Source organism: Balearica regulorum, chromosome Z (assembly GCF_011004875.1).
Source record: "Balearica regulorum gibbericeps isolate bBalReg1 chromosome Z, bBalReg1.pri, whole genome shotgun sequence".
NCBI classification, from domain to species: domain Eukaryota; kingdom Metazoa; phylum Chordata; class Aves; order Gruiformes; family Gruidae; genus Balearica; species Balearica regulorum.
In genome coordinates this window covers 6,107,905-6,121,104 of record NC_046220.1, presented here as the reverse complement: position 1 = coordinate 6,121,104, position 13,200 = coordinate 6,107,905, and positions in this window count along the sequence as shown.

Genomic DNA, 13,200 nt, shown 5'->3' with positions numbered 1-13,200 from the left:
CATTTCTCAGCCTTTTAAGACCTGAAATGACATTTGCTGAATGATCAAGGTGGGAATGCTTATGCAGCTATCAGCCTCTGCTGCATATTTGAGACATAAGCTGCTAAAGAGCAAAACATGAGACCAGCTCAAATGTTCTAGCAGTAATGATGCTTTCCTGAAAGCCTTTGTAATGTTTTTTGTATCTTTGGTTGGTTGGTTGGTTGGTTGGTTGGTTGGTTGGGGTTTTTTTACCCTAATACACTGAAGTATGAATCATGGCAGCTGTAACAGAAGAGCAAGTACCAGTCTGCACAATCTGCTAAAAGCTTGCGACCTCCAGGAAAAGATGGACTGAATAATTGTTGATAGTAAAATCTTGAGTTTCCAGAGTCAGACAAAGCCCACTAATCACCAGGCTGTGAGGAATCACTAGCCTGCAGGTTGAGGTCCAGATCCATAAGACCCACAGGCATGAGCTGGAGACAGGCACTTCTGAGGGTCAGGCAGAGTCTGAAGCCCTGGGACTAAGCTTCAATGGTAATCCTGCACCTGTGAGCAGCAGGTGGGGGGTGAAGGTCCCAGGTGAGGTCTACTAGTCCTGGCATAACTCTGGGTGCTGGCATAGCTCATACCTCACAGCAATTAAGATATTTGCAAGGAACAACACATATAAATAGTACACCCCAGTGATATCCTGTAGCAGGGTATTTCTGATCCCTCCTTAAATCCAACCTCATATACACAGTGATCATGTAATAATTTGTCACAGTGCAAACCTAAACTAGTTTAATAGGGTAGCTTTTTTCTCATGTACTCTATGAATTATAAAAAAAAGACAACTCTCAATCAAACATATTTTCTTGATGAGACAATTTGAAATGAGAGGACTTAAATTTTCTTCTGTGCCTTGATCTTGTCCACTGTGTCATTGTATTTTGGTGCACTAACCTCAAACATTTTTCTGATCTGCAAAACCACAATACATTGTGCCAACATCTCTAGGAAACTCTCCTTTCAGTTCCTTCTTAGGTTCAGTTATAGATCTGAGTTACAGCTCTGCTTCTCTGTTATATACATGAAGATTCTCTGTTATATACAAAGAAAAAAGAATCTGCAGTAATGGCCATTATGGCTATGCCTCTGCAAGCAAAAAAGATACAACTTGTTTTTACAAATAATCAAAACTTTTTTATTATTTGATGTACCTTGATGCAATTGATTTGAAGTACCTTGATAAAATTGGGAAATGACCTCCTTCTGTCTTAAGACTGTTCATGTCAGACTGTCCATTGTCTCTGGACAGCATAGATCCTAAAAGTTAAGTTTATATTGCTCTTGCTTTGCTTTCCTTTGTGAAATTTATTTACTCTTAGTCAGAAAATTCAGTGGTCTGCTGAAGTACAAAGGTTGTGTGGTTTATAATCTTAAGACTTCAGAAGGTCCTCAGTTGTTAACTTATCTCTGACTTCCAAGCAAGCCTCTGAGTGTTCTTCTATCACTTATGAAATCACAGATACCACTTTACGCTGATTTTTTTTTTCTCCCAAGCTTTATCATATTTCTCATTTGTTTCATATTTACATAAACAGAGCTCTTATGAGTCTATCTTAAATGATTTTCAAGAAGATTTATACTGCTCATTTGTATTTCCATATCACTGCTGATACAAGGTAATTTGCAGAGGTAAACAGAAGGGGTATGTAATAGATTGTTCCTAATTATTACAGACAAACAAAGTGTGTAAAAAGAACACAGAATAAATGAAAATGATGAAAGAGAACTGGCAGAATTCATTTAAATGTACTTATATTTTTCTCAACAATAATACTAATCTTCCATTAGGAAAGCTGTAGATGTGGGTAAATGTATATACAATAATTTTCCTATTATCTTTGTCATTATTTCAGCAGAAAGTTATCCCATTGCAGTATGATGAATATTTTTAGCTCTGTCTTCTCCTCACCTTTTAAGGATAATGTGTAGGGTAAAAAGTAAACAATTGAGCAGCTTTGTAATATTCTAAGGGTTCCTAAATGTTTTAGAATTACTTTCAAATCAAGGCCTACTGCAAAATTAGATATCACAGGCTCATGTCCAATTTTCTGATTGTCTATGACATGTTCTGGGACTTTGCATTTGGTTTGTATAATCGCAGAGGTAGGAAATGCATTATTTTAATGTGTTTAAAGTGTTTTCAGATTAGACTTGTCTAGAGAACCAAGCATACTCTCCTGGTGAAGCAAAGGTGGTGGCAAGGAAAAAGTACTCCCAGAGCTCCCATATTGTCTATGAAAAAGGTGTTAACAGGCCCTGAACCTTATGATCCACAGTGAGATAACAAATTTAATGAAGAGAACAAAAATTTCATGCCATCAATCAAACCAATGACCTCCTGTTCAGAACCTCATTCAGATCTACGCTATGTTGTACAGCTCTAGAAAACCGAGAGAAAAAAAAAGTTTTAGCTATTCCTATTAGGATCACTTCAAATGTATGCAGAAGTTTAATGAATGTAAAAAAAGGCCTTTGCATACAGAATGCTCTAGTGATTCAATTACTTCTGAAAAGTGTTGAATACCCTTGGAACAAACATAGGTTATGCTTATTTCTAATTATCAAGTTTCTTCATCTTATTAAAATAAATACATGCTGATTCATTCATATCTAGCACAAAAATACTACTTTTTGGTCAGTTAATACATGAAACAGAACAAAACCCACAAAGAATAGAAAAGTTGCATATTTCCGTATTACTTTAAAAGCTTGAAGTTTTCGTATTGACATGACAGACTGACCACCTGTTTTATCTAAGGGTCTATCTGAGATATACTAATATTTTCTCCTTTCAGATGAAGCATTCTACTAGGTCACTGAAGAACCAGGTGTTATCAACTTAAAATAGAAGTACACTTAGAGAAGAACTGGTATGCAAGTCTGAAAATGAAAAGGTTATTGTTTCTGATGAAACAAAGTTTCAACTTGCTTACTTCGAAATTTTCTACTTATGTAGACAAGAGGTAGAGGAATCCAATCACTAGTTTTGCCTTTCATGCATTAAAATGTGTCTGTACTAGATCTGAAGACTTCAACTTTTTGCAGTGCAAGTCTTAATAATTTTTTTCAAGATTATGAAAAAAGTAGTCAGAGAATAAGCATTTGCTTTTAGACCATACAATGCAAACACAATGTGTCCTATTCTGTAAACATGCCTCTGTACATTTATACATATACAGCGACAACACATCAAATGTTCTTTTCTGTTACCTTAAAGTACTGGGGGAACTGGCTTGTGACTCTTCTTAAGGAGTCTCTTCAGAATAATAAACCACACTGACTTAGATCCAAAGAAGAACCTTGGAGAGAAAAGTGTGGAAGGAAGAGTGTGACACTCTGTGTGTGTGTGTGTATGTAAGTGTGCGTGCGTGTGTGTGTGTGTACATGTGTAGGTATATGCATTCCTAGCTAAAGTCTGAAGGTGACCCACTATTTTTCCCAAATCTCAGTTATTACAAAGATCTTTCTGTTGTGCTGTACCTGCCAAGGTTTGTCTGGTATTCACAGAGCCTAAGCTAAACTGAGTTAGATGATAAAGAACTTTCTTGTAATTGAGTGACATCACAGTCTAAAACAGCTCAGGCCAATGCAGGTTTTGAGCCCCTGCACTATGTCTTCTATAATGGTATAAAATCTTAATGCAGTCTAAATAACTTATTTGAGCGACAGTCTCCAATGCTTCCATTGACTAAATGATGGAAGTGTATTGATCCTTTAAAAGACATCAGTTCATCAGGTACTCTGCAGTTTAAAGCATGTGTATTTATGGTACTGTGATGTTCTATGTGAATAAGCAACAATTTATTCAAAGATCTTCAGAATGTCAATGGGACAGAATTTAATATTTTGCTGGGATGTCCCTTTCCCTCTGCTCATTTTTGGAAATGGACTATAGTAATGCTTGATTTTTTTATTACATGTTAACTTCTTCATGCACTTCTCTTTCTTGTTAAGTAATTAAAATGACTGAATAGTGAAGGTTAATTCTAATTAGCAGGTTTGTGGTTTTACTTACCTTAAGCGAGTTTCTTATACATTTTGCATCTTACTGTGAATGCTATTGATTTAATCAAACTCAGTGTTGTTATTTGGCATGCATCTAGTAACAAATGTGATGGTTTAGCACCTTTTTTTTTTCATTCTCACACTTTTGAGATTCTTTTAGCTAATGAAATCCATAGTGCTGCATATTTGATAGCTATTTCTGTGCTATACACAAATAAGCCAGCTTGCTGAAAAGAAGTACCAGAAAAAATCTACTTTGAAGATGAACAACATGCCTATATCATTTCATGTCACAAGTGTCAATGAATGTGATATGGAACAATATTATTTTGATAGTGGTACAATTCTAGTCTTGGTCACCCATCTTGGGTGCTCCGTTGAGTCCCTACCATCACCCTCCTCAACAAAACTAGGAAAGTCCTCTTAGTGTGACTCTCATACTCTAAAAGGGCTGGTGGCAGACAATAGCTCACCTCTCAAGCAGATACTAGGTGAGAAAAGAATTACCTGTGGATTTAGAGAGGAGGATGTGCTGGAGTGGATATTATGTGCTAGAGGAAATAAGAGACTAAGAAGGAATTTCAGCTTGTGTTGTAGGACAAAGCTTCACTGTGGAAAGCCCCAGCATCTGATACAGTAAGTAAGCTATTCTCCAAAAGATAAATGTCAATATGATGTTTATTTTCATATGATAATTTTGCAAGTGATGACTGACTTAGTATTTATTTTTTTTTTTTATAACTTATGGTCTAGTTGCGTTAATTTAGAACTGCAAATGGTGAGAGTACCTTGGAGTTATGAGCCCTGGGTTTTTTGCCCCAGGTGTGACAAAGTGAGAGTAAGTATTCTGCTGCTTATGTTGAGCTTCTTGTCCCCCAACACCCCAAGTCCTTCTCCTCAGGGCTGCTCTCAATCTATTCTCCACCTAGCCTGTAGTTGTGCTTGGGATTGCACCAGCCCACGTGCAGGACCTTGCATTTGACCTTGTTGAACTTCATGCAGTTTGCATGGGCCCACCTCTCCAGCCTGACAAGGTCCCTCTGGATGGCATCCCTTCCCTCCAGCGTGTCGACCGCACCACACAGCTTGGTGTCGTCAGCAAACTTGCTGAGGGTGCATTCGATCTCACTGTCCATGTCGCCATCAAAGATGTTAAACAGTGCCGGTCCCAATAGTGACCCCTGAGGAACACCACTCGTCACTGATATATACCTCGAGGTTCTTGTCTCAGTTCTGTTGCCTTGAACAAGGGCTAAGTAATGTCAGACTTGGGTACTACAGTTGATGAATGTCTTAACTTTAATTATTCGTCCCCTGTCCTAAAAAACAAAAGTTTCAGAAGATTGGGTAGCTATTTATTTTGCAGTCATTTAAGGTTTTCAGATTAGGAGAATGTTTGCTGGGTCTCTTTTATGTACTTCAGAAGTTAGAGCACACGTTTTTGAAGATTCTGGGTATACACACTTGCAGGTAGGGGTTACGATTCTGGTATCAAATACTTCGAGCAAAATAAAGTATAGTTAATAGGTTTTCTTCACCCTCTATTTTCTCTCTCCAAATACTCAATGTCTGGGTATCTCCTGAGTATTCCAGTTTTCATTGTTTTAATGGCACTGTTTGGTAGAGAAACAGAATTTCTCCAGTAAAGGAGGACAGTGGCAATGTATTTCACTCAGACTGATCTAGCAGGCCTCTTTAAAATGATTCCTACCTAGCTATTACACAGTTAATGAAATGTACAAGCAGCATCGGGCAGGATGATTGCAGAAGCAAGGAAGTTGCTGAAATGAATGTTTTTATTATAATGTTTCTTGAACATTTGTAACACCACTTCTGACTAGTTATGAATGCTATAAGGCAAAACTTGAATGAAGAATAAAAATCAAACTGATGTATGCTTGAAACGGTCTTCTTATGTAACTTGGGTTTGAACCAAACAAATGCGGTTTTCCTAACAAGCGCTTGCAATGTTTAACTAAAATTTATCTGAACACAGTAGTACACATCTTGGCATGAGAAATCTCACTGCTGTGTTAAGCTTTATATTAGTAGCCTTGGCACATTTAATAAAATACTTCCATAAATTTGGAACAAAGCTGTTGTTGTGGAGATAGCTCCAAATTAGCCCTGCCAGTCTGTAATGCCGCAGTGTTAAGGAGACTGATACTTGGCATAAAATAAATGTTAAGATAGAGAAAGATTATTATATTAATGCAATGTGAGAGAACCATGCAAGCAAATCTTAATTCCTGCTTTATTGATCTTTTAAGGAACTTACAGAATGTATCACTTTTCCTGGTATACATTTACCTAAATAATCATAAGCTTTTAAAGGAGTATGCTGATATTCTAGGGTGCCCTGTGGTAACTTATCACTTGTTCTACACTTATGGAGGCAAAAATGGAGGAAAGAATTCTGGCCATCTGTAAAAATAGCTGGGATTCACCAAACCCAGATCAGTTTGAAAGTTCAGACTTGAATCAAGCACTAAAAATAAAAACAAACAAACAAACAAACAAACAAACAAAACACAGAAACCATGATGAATCTTCTCTCTCCTGAAACAGCCTTCACCCACTTCCAAAGTGATTATGCAACCCTTGCTGTGTTATCTAGTTGAAAGGAGAAATGCACATTCAAAAGAAGGGCAGGAAGTGTTGCAATAGGGAAGAGCCATTTTCACAGTGAGACATAAAATCTGTAGAATCCTGCCAATTGGTTTTGGCTTTGCATTTTATGGGAGCTGATTTAAGTAGCTCATTTCTCTCCTTTAGGTCTCTCTTAATTTGCTGCTGGGACTTTGCCAGTAAGTTCTTTCATCCTGTTTTAGTCTTACTTTTGCTAACTCTCCTTGTGCAGTGAGATGGGTGGGAATTTATTTTTTCAACCTTCACGGAAGTGAAAAGTCTGTCAAATGGATTGTACCTCTGTCCCAGGCACCAAAAAGTCCTTGAAGGTTTGACCCTTAGGCACAATCCCATTGCCCCAGCTTTAGCCATCCAGTCTGTGACACCTGTACAATCAATGGAAAGCTGTCAGGGCCATTCATCTGGAGATTAGTGCCCTAAATAGACAGGATAAACTTCTCTGGAGAATGTATGCATTCATTTCTCCAGATCATACAAGGAGTCATACATACTAATTTTTTAAAATATTTTTATTTTTTATTTATTTTTATTTTATTTTGCTGAAAGAAGACTTCTAGCCATTCCAGTCCTGAATATATTTTTGTGTGGAGCAAATCAGAATAAGTAGCATAATGAATGCAGGACTTCATGTTCAAGGGTCTCACAGGATAAGTATCCTAACTGCAGGATCTATATACAACATCTCTTCTGAGCTGGTACTTCTCCGAGACATACATAAAACTATTCATTAAAAAAAGGTGTTTAACTTCCTATTGGGTATTGAATCTGAAATATGTTTTCCCAAAGATCTCATTAATACATGAGGTGGAAAGATCCCCAGAGCCACCGAACTTTAATGTATACTTTGTAACTTCATAAATAATGTAAGAAGAATTTAATTCTGGATTCTGATACCATAATGGCCATAGAGGTTGCTTCAAAACAATAACTTTTCCTTTAACTAAATATGGACTAAAGACACCTCTTGAACATGAAAACAGAAGTGAATTTTCTCGCACAATATCGCTTTAGGCTATTAAACAACGATAAATCCTGTAAATATTTGAATGTTCTTAAGATGTGTCCTTCAAGGAAGCAAATTAAATAATGGATCTAGACACTGTGTCTCCGTGTGAATGGCAAGAGATTTGCTTTAATGTATAATAAAATGAAAAATATTGATTCTCCAAAGCCATGATGAAGGTCAAATGCTGACCCCTTTTAGTTTGGTGTAGCCCGTCTCTTCGTAAGTGTTATGTTCTGTCAGCAACTGCTTATAAAAATAGACTATAGTGAGTTATAATACTCAATAGAAGAAGGATACCATTAGTGTTTGCAGGGGCAGGGTCAATTTGCACTTCAGTACCCCAGACTTTAAATAGTCTAAAATCTTTTTAATGGAATTTTTTCTCTTTGCTGGGAAGGGAAGTTAAGTCCAGAATCTGTCGCCTTAGAATTCATATTTTGACTATAAGTATAGTTTATACTATGTTATTAATTTTGTTGATTCTAAGGCATAAGGAAAGTGAAATCATTTGTTTATGTAGATGTACATGTCCCAAGTGGCACTAATGCTAAAATATTGTTTTGAACTTTGGACAAATGTGTTGCTAATCCTCCAACCTGGCATTTTTGCATGCAGTTCTGACTCTAAAGTGATGTAATGAAAGATTGTTCTTCCTGATGCTGTACGTGGTTGCATCAACACAGACAAGTGCCTGTTTTTTGCTTCCTTATGACTTGCAGGTGGTGTGTTCCCTTTGCCAAGAGGGCTTCTCCAGCAACAGCTGTAGCATGTTGTGATAGTTAAGGGCTCACATTATTGAGTTTACTATTTATTATCTATACATCATTCTTTATTAAACAGGCTCTTTAGCCTTTTTCAGCAGTATTTTTCAATTTTTTTTTTTCCCCCTCAAAAATCTGGAAACCAATTCTCTTGCTATGTCTCACTTCTGCTATTGGTTAGAAAACCTGACATCCAGACACAGAAAGAAACAGACCTCTGGGTTCCCTGACTGTTTCTGCTGTATGGCTCAAGGAGACTGAACTCTTCTTGCACATTGCCTTCCGTTTGGCTTGAGCAATAAAAGCCAGTGTATCATGGGGCATCAGTGTTAAGCCAAGATATATGCCAGTTACAGTTATAGCTATATCTAGTCTTTCTTTCTGTCTCTGGCAATTGAAAACATTTTTCACCCACCTATTACTCCATGAAGTTGAGTAAATCCTATTTTTCAAGATCTATTCACTCCTGTACTGCCTATGTGTATCCACTGATGTGGAAGATGGCAGTGCCAATGACAAAGTTAGCATCAGCTAATGCTGGTGATGAAGTTAACCTTAGAAAGAATCAATTTGAGCCTTAGACTCAACTCCTTGAGTACAAAGCTATCTGGACTTAATTGTCCAAATAGCTTCTCCTCAATTTCCAGCTCATGCTGCTTTGTGCAGCTGTCAGAAGGCATACTTACCTAGAAGTTTTCTGGCTACATCTGTCTTGACTCCTGGGTCTGTGGGATAGATGTGATCGGTTTCTATTTGATTTAAGTAAGGGTTTTATTAAGCATAAGTTTCACCTCTATTCTATGGTAGTTTAGGGAACCAGCTTGCACCAATAACAAAATTGTCAATTATTATTTCTGAAAGTAAGTTACAAACAGAAAATCTCAAAGGTTAACTATGAGTTCGAGAAATATTAGCAGGCTGGCCCTAATACACTATGAAAGATGTGGTTCATGACATTTAGAATCATAGAATCATGGAATGACCTCAAAGATCATCTAGTTCCAAACCCCTGCTGCGGGCAGGGACACCCTCCACTAGCCCACGTTGCCCAAAGCCCCATCCAGCCTGGCCTTCAACACTGCCAGGGAGCCAGGGGCAGCCACAGCTTCTCTGGGCAGCCTGTGCCAGGGCCTTACCACCCTCACAGGGAAGAATTTCTTCATTATATCTAATCTAAATTGACCCTCCTTCAGCTTAAACCCATTATGCCTTGTCCTGTCACTACACTCCCTGATAAACAGTCCCTCACCATCTTTCCTGTAGGCCCTTCAGGTACTGTAAGGTGCTCTAAGGTATCCCCGGAGCCTTCCCTTCTCCAGGCTGAACAACCCCAACTCTCTCAGCCTGTCTTCATAGGAGAGGTGCTCCAGCCCTCTGATCAGCTTCATGGCCTCCTCTGGACTCGCTCCAACAGCTCCATGTCTCTCTTGTCCTGAGGACCCCAGAGCTGGACGCAGTACTCCAGGTGGGGTCTCACCAGAGTGGAGTAGAGGGGCAGGATCCCCTCCCTCGACCTGCTGGTCACGCTGCTTTTGATGCAGCCCAGGACACAGTTGGCTTTCTGGGCTGCAGGCGCACACTGCTGGCTCATGTTGAGCTTCTCGTCCACCAACACCCCAAGGTCCTTCTCCTCAGGGCTGCTCTCAATCCATTCTCTGCCCAGTCTGTAGTTGTGCTTGGGATTGCGCCGACCCATGTGCAGGACCTTGCACTTGGCCTTGTTGAACTTCATGCGGTTCACATGGGCCCACCTCTCCAGCCTGTCAAGGTCCCTCTGGATGGCATCCCTTCCCTCCAGCGTGTCGACCACATCACACAGCTTGGTGTCATCAGCAAACTTGCTGAGGGTGCACTCCACATCACTGACAAAGATGTTAAACAGTGCCGGTCCCAGTAGTGACCCCTGAGAAAATATTTTTGTGCTTGTACTACTTATTTTAATTTTCCTGTAGTTAGGTGCACAGGATTTTTTCAGGAGAGGTTGGGGGCTGGGAGGAGAAGTACCAAAAGTATTAAAAAGTGACAAACGTGGCTGGATATAGTGTTATGAGTACCATGTTCTCTTTGACTGATGATCAATATTTTCAGATTTTGCTGCAGTGATTACCTAGGAAACCCAGCCTTAGAGCAGATTAGAAACTTTTGCTAATTCTTGTGTTTAGTGATACTTGTATAACTGCTAACTTTAAAAATCATATTTTTCCAACTTTTTTTCTTGCATGACTGCACCTCTGGGCTTTGCATTCATTTGGAAATGTATTTAAACATGAGATTCAGTTTCTTTGCTTGAATTTTGATATTTATAAAATGCATGTAAATGATTGCATGACTGTGCTGTTAATAACCTGCTGCTGTGAAGATTTTAACACCTACTTGGCAAGAAGTGCTAAACAAGAGGAAGATGTTTTTCTAGCAACAAGGTTTAACACTTGACATTATTGACTCAAACACCACAACTCCTTGAGGCGTATGAAACAACCACATGTGTAATTCATTGTCTGTGCATAAATTACTAAGTTTATATCCTAAACTGAGGGAGGCTGAAGCAGAGCTGAACCCACTACAGTACACAATTTCTGTTGAGGAACACTAACTATAACATGTCATTTCACTGATGAATTATCATTTGACTGTAGAGATTAAATTTTGAGTGTTAATTTAGGAGAAAGTTTGATTTTCTGCAAAGGGTAATGCTACCTAGATGGTTGTCTCAGAAATAACCCAGGTTGCTGCCAGGGAGAATTTTGTTTCACCTAAAGCCAGAAGGCAGCTGTAGACTTTGCTCTTAGTCTGACCTTCCAAACAGGCATGAAAGCTGGTCAATTATTCAGTGAGTGAAAGGATATAGGTGCATGTTTTCTTTCTCCTGAGTCTCTAGCTTGCATATGCAACACAGTCTTGTCCCATGTATTTCATTTTTTCTGTTAGTCATGTCAGCTCTGCCCCTCAGTTTTGGTGACTGGCTGGTCTTTTGTGACACCTAGAAATAGAGTTCCTCTCTTTTTCTAGCTTTCACTTTTTTGCATTTCATAGTCTTTCTTCAAAAGTGAATTTCTTTATATTATTAGGGAAATATAGGAAAAAGGGTTTGGGGTTAGATCCAATGAAGGTCTTAAGTTTACAATGCAGGACATAGGCAGCTTTGAAATATCTTAATTGGAAATCACAATACCTTCTGTTTATCTGCCACCTCCTTTGTCAGTTTTCTAACAAATTCTTGACCAACTTGTGTTTTCTAACCTTGGTCTGGAAGCTTTACCACAGCTCCTCAGCCTTTGGAGTGAAAGGTAGTGAAGGAAAAAGAAGTTTTTAATCCTGTCTCTCCTACCCCTAGGCAAAAACTGTGCTGATGAAATAATTCTTCTTTCCTCTGACAAAACTGGGCCACTGTGTATAAAGATGTAACATTTTTTTGTTCCATATACTATGAACATTTTATGCGACTCCAGCCAAGTGTTTAAGGCTTGGCAGGTAAGAAAAGATTCAGAAGAGTCTTTTATTCCTGTGACTACATGTGCTTCCTCCAGTGGTTTGTGAATAAAAAAGAAAGCTGATAACGTGGGGAGCAGGGACCCTGACCCATGCCCACATCTTCCAACGTGACTATTTTTAACCAGTTAGTTATTTTCCTCTTGGCTGCATAGTAGTCTAAGTCCATGAGAAACTTACTACAGTTCAGTGAGAATACTCTTCTGAAAGTGTAGTAGGTCGCTTTGAGTGCCCACAGGTTAACAGAGGCTCTCTGCTGGGTCCCTGGCTCCCTGGAAGATAGCTTTAACAAAAAGATTTTAACAAAAGCAACAAAAAAATTATTAATTTTCCTTATTTATGAAACTACCTGAACACTGCTGTGCAAGATCAAGCACTTCAATGCTTGCCCTGCAAGCTCCGCTTGCTTTCAGACTGGTAGAAATGAAGCTTAAGGAAACCTGCATGTTTCATTCTTTAGGCTGGGGTGTGTAGGTACATGCATTGGTCCTCTTAATCTAGAGCTGGCTAAGCAAGACTTATGGAGGAGTTCATCTCCTTAAATTCTGCTATAGCTGCTTTTTCAGTGTTTTTGTCTCTATGCAGCCTGGGTTGTTTGTATGCATGGGTTCATTTGCTCCCTTTTAATACTTTGGATGTTATTGGACCTGCTACAGATCATGGAATACACTTATTTTTCTCTTCTCTTCAGTAATAGTCAAAATCATTCAGACAGTGGACTTCCTAGGCTTATATTATTTCTACACATTTTCAGATTTCTCCAATAGCACGTCTTTTCCAGAAGGTTTATCTTTCCTGTGTAAGCCTTGCAAGACTAATTTGGACTTCAGATAATGTCACACTCCTCCACATATTAAAAGTTCAGCTATCTGCGCATTTTTCCCATCAGCATATTAAAGGCCTGGTTTTTGTGATGCTTTGACTTATCCAGTTGTCTACAAATCTGACTGCAGGAGAGACAGATGAAGCATTAACAATGTGGCCTAAAACTCTCTGTGGAACTAAACTGGGTTGAACATAGCGTAGCACTCATGATCCTGTTTTAATATTCCTATAGACACCTGTTAGTATCAGTATAGATGATACATCTCACATCATTAATCCCATCCTGAAACTCCATTAAAGTCCATATGAGATAGCTCTATACTGGCTCAACCAATTCCAAAAGTGCCAAATCATTAAAAATTTTATTATTTCTAGGCAGATTGAAGACACTTTTGTGATTAAGATTTTTTTAGTGATAAAATTCCTTGT